This window comes from Silene latifolia, chromosome 6 (assembly GCF_048544455.1).
Source record: "Silene latifolia isolate original U9 population chromosome 6, ASM4854445v1, whole genome shotgun sequence".
Lineage (NCBI taxonomy): Eukaryota > Viridiplantae > Streptophyta > Magnoliopsida > Caryophyllales > Caryophyllaceae > Silene > Silene latifolia.
In genome coordinates, this window is record NC_133531.1 from 82539345 (window position 1) to 82543756 (window position 4412).

General features: G+C 36.4%; 1 non-coding gene across 1 annotated transcript; it reads left to right on the forward strand.

The window, feature by feature from the left end:
* Window positions 1-910: 910 nt before the first annotated feature.
* LOC141589436 (small nucleolar RNA R71) lies at window positions 911-1018 on the forward strand. Its single transcript, XR_012520375.1, has one exon. It is a non-coding gene; the product is annotated as a small nucleolar RNA R71 (small nucleolar RNA).
* The last annotated feature ends 3394 nt before the right edge of the window (window positions 1019-4412 follow it).

The following is a 4412-nucleotide window of genomic DNA, read 5'->3' on the forward strand; positions in this document are numbered from 1 at the left end:
TACCTCCTCATCTTCTTTAGGCATGGATGGCCCATCATATTTCGTACCACTTCTTAAGGAGATAGAATTTAGGGTAGCATGTGGTTGCTCACCTTGAGGGGGTAGTTGACCCGTTTTCCTTGAAGAGCTAGATGAGACTAATTGAGCCATTTGTTGCTCCAACATCTTGATCGTGGCATTTTGAGCTTGCTCATTCTTTTGGATTTGAGCCAACAATTCCTTTTGCATTTGCATTATCAAGCCCTTAAGTTTTCCTCCTCCTTGGTTGTTTTGTTGGCCATTTTATGGTGGGGGTTGATTTTGTTGATAATTGTGTTGTGGTGGCCTTTGTTGGTTTTGATGACCCGGTGGAGGATTATACTTTTGTTGTTGAGGAACATAGGCATTTTGTTGTGATGGGGGTTGAGGTTGATGATTAAGCACATTATTGCTTCTATAAGACATATTCGAGTGGAATCTTGAATTTGGATTATATGTATTTGAAAATGTAACCGGTGGATATGAACTTTGTCTCAAAGCTTGAAAAGCATTTACCTCTTCAATAGGAGTTTGTCAATGAGTGGTGTAATGAACCCCTCCTCCACAACCTTCACAAATAATGATTTGACTTGTAGAAGACACGACATTGAGTTGTTGAAAGGAATCTCTAGCATCTCTTTCCACCAATTGTTGTTGGAGTAAAGTAATTTGAGCTAACAAGACGGGATTGTCGGAGGATTCTTCTTTACGTTTGAGTGGCACACTTCGGGAATTGACATATTGTGAATCATGGACCGCCTTAGATTCAATCGTGGCATGAGCAATATCGGTGTCAATTTGATCAAACTGCCCATTGTTGGTGGAATCAAGAATCTTTCGGGACTCGGCACAACATCCATTGTAGAATGTTATAGCAAGAAACCAATCATCTAGCCCATAATGTGGGCATTGCCTTTGTAATTATTTGTACCTCTCCCAAGCCTCATATAAGCTTTGAAGAGCTTGTTGATGAAATCCGGTGATTGGGCTCCTCAAGGTTTGAGTTTTTTCCGGTGGAAAAAACTTTGGTAGAACGCAAGAGCCCATGTCTCCCAATTTGTGACTACCAAAGCGGTGCGGTCAAGGCTATTGATCCAAAGTTTGACCTTGTCTTTCAAAGAGAAAGGGAAAAGTATTTCCCTTATTTGGGCTTGAGTGACGCCCGTTTGACGGATCATGGAGCAATAATCACAAAAATTTTGCACATGCAAATTTGGATCCTCCGAAGGACTTCCCCCAAATTGCTTCCTCTCCACTAGGCTAATGAAAGCCGGTTTGATCTCGATGTCCGACGGGGTAATTTGAGTAGTTCTGATACCGGCCGGAAGCATGGCTGCGGTAGTTTTTGAGTGATCGGAACGTTTCACCATCTTTTTAGTTAAAAATGGTGGTGGTGGTGGAGATGATGAACTTGAAACTCCCTCCTCTTCAAGGGCTTCTAGATTGTCTAAGTAAGACTTTCTAGCACTTTCAACTTGTACGGGAGAAGAGGCTTATTTCACTTCCTTCCAAAAACGTCGTCTTCTCCTAAATGTTTTCTCGGGGTCGGAATCCGGTGAAAGTAATTCTCCACGACGAGAGGATCTGGGCATAAGACAACAATTTCTAGGAAAATGATAAGTAACGGTCTCAAGAAACAAGTGTTCCTTAAGACAAAAGAAATCAAAAAAAAATCAACAATTCAAAACGCAATAAAACCATGCTCCCTGGCAACGGCGTCAATATTTGATAGGCTTGTCGTCTACCTATGTAAAGATAATTACCCTAGACACAAATTAATGTAGTAATAGGGGTCGAACACAAGGAGACGGGAATTGCGTTGTGAAATGCTATGGAAAGATTTATATCAAGGTCGGTTTCGTTTGGGTTGTTTGTTGTTTAGTTGATGACTAACAAAAATTAATATGAAAACTATATGATAAAAGGGAGTCTATGGGAGTCGGGTCACACATGCAAAGGTAAATATATGATCATGATAAAATCGGTAATAATAACATTGTCAAGTGTTTAGGCTTAGAGACACCCACCTTATGGTATTAGTGTCAACCATAGACCGGGTCCTAGAGGAACTCTCGTCCATGACTAGGTCGTCCTACTACACATACTTAGTCTAATTCAATTCTGTGCCTCTCGACTTTAGAACGAATGAACAAACTTAATCAATGAATAAGGCCTTTAAACAAAGATTAAACATTAAAGTGCAAACATGTGATAGAAACAATTGGACAATATTATATCAATAACCTAATTTATCATTTTATACATATTTGATTTTGCATGGCTTCCCTAGCCCCTAGACTAAGGAATTTAGCTACTCATAATGCAATGTAAACTATAAACTTTATTGTAAGAAATGCTAAACATGATTGTATAAATTGTATAAGCTAAATGATATCACAAGTAATAAGAATAATGCTAATGTAATATAATAAACGTGCTAATGATAAACTATGCGATAATTAAATAGAAATGTAAAATTTTAAACTAAAACTAGGAATAACGTAATGGAAATGAACTTGTAGGGAAGAACAAATAACCAAGTGAACTTGAATAAGAAATGTTTGTATTATAACTTGAATGTAGAACAAAATATTGAAAGATTAAACTAAGGAAAGTTAAACAACTTGTAAACTAAATATGAAATCTAATGAGAGAAATATTGCTTAAGGCTAAAATAGAGTGTATGAGACGTGATAATAAGATGATCCCAAGCTTTGAAGTGCCTCTCCTTTATATAGGGGAGGGAAACGAAACGTAAGCCAACTACAAACAGCCAACCCCGATCGGGGTTGGCAGCTCCGATCGGGGGCGTGGTTATCCGACTTAATTTATCTTAATTCCTTGCTTAATTGTTTGAGGGATCCAATGTTCGTGATAAATGCCCCCTTAATCACCCGGTAATGCACTATATTCTTAGCATCCAAAGCTCCATAGCATCCAATGCTTGAAGGAAAAGTAGATCTATATACTTAACATACTCTTATATGTTTTATTTTAATTTGTCATAAAATTAATAAGTGATCTTATGCATGCAAACTTATAAACAATATAAAGAAAAAATCTTTATCTTACATTGGATTTTCGGTTTACTAGGGCACAAGAGAGATCTCCTTCTCTCTTGTTCTTGTGCTTTCCTCAATGGATGAACAAAGACCCAAGTATAGGATCTCTCCCAAGGATTTATACCCAAGACACACTCTTAATAAAATTAATATTATGTGTACTAGACAATATTAATTTTGTAGGAAAAATTGACCCAAAAATATTATGGAACTCTCTATTTTTCGGTTAGAGAGAAGGAAGAGAAAGAAGAGTTTTTATCTTTCTAAAACTCAAATTTTAGATGAATGAATAATGAATAATACACTAACTACATTTTTGTGTATATTAGGTGAAATAAGATGAAAAACCAAAGTGGTTTTTCATCTCAAAAAACCGGGTGGAAGGGGGGGGATTAGAGGGAGCCAATGCATGCTTGAGTTGTTCTTCACAATGAGCATTAGGTTTGCATGGCTAGTTAGTAGGTAATCATTGTGTTTACCACTAACAAAATCAAATTAATTTAAGCCTAATCCTCCTCTTAATTTTCGGCACACATAGATAATATGGACTCCATATTATCTTTGTCAAAATGTCAATTTGTCTTATGTCACATGTCATATGTAACATAAATTTGTTATGTATTTTTAACATATTAAAAATCAACGTATTAATAAAAATACGTCATACACAAAAATCGACTTAGTAATTCATAATTACTTGTACCAAAATATTTTACCAATTTATAAATCACAATAACTTGTATTTATAATAATTCATTCAATTTCAATTGTTTCCTTAAACAATAATTTCATCTGAGTAATGAAACAATTCGGTTACTCAGACCGTATCTCATTTAATCAAATTTCGATGAGATACGTAAATAATACTTCCAAAATCTTCCGTCAATTTTAAATAATTTAATTGACTCGTAACGTTATACGATCAATTAAATGATCAATTAAGAGTGTTGCCCTTTAGGTATGACCTAGGGGATCAACTGATCACCACCGTCGCACGACAATAATGTCAAACTCTAGTCAGCCATTCATTACCGATATGTGTGGACCAGTTGACAGTAAATATTACTTCCCAATTGTATTCTTTATAATGAGACTTAAACATGTGATCATCATGATCAACAATTGTGATCGCATTATTGTCGGAGGACACATATTCCAACAATCTCCCACTTGTTCTCGACAAGTGTGCGTCACCGATTCTCTTGTCCTATTACTATCTCCCACTCAATGCAAGGTGTCTTTCAGGTCGTACTTGCAAGTGATCATATCGAGGGTGGTTTCCTCGATCTGGAGAATAACTGATTGACCGGATTTATCCACCATGGATACAAT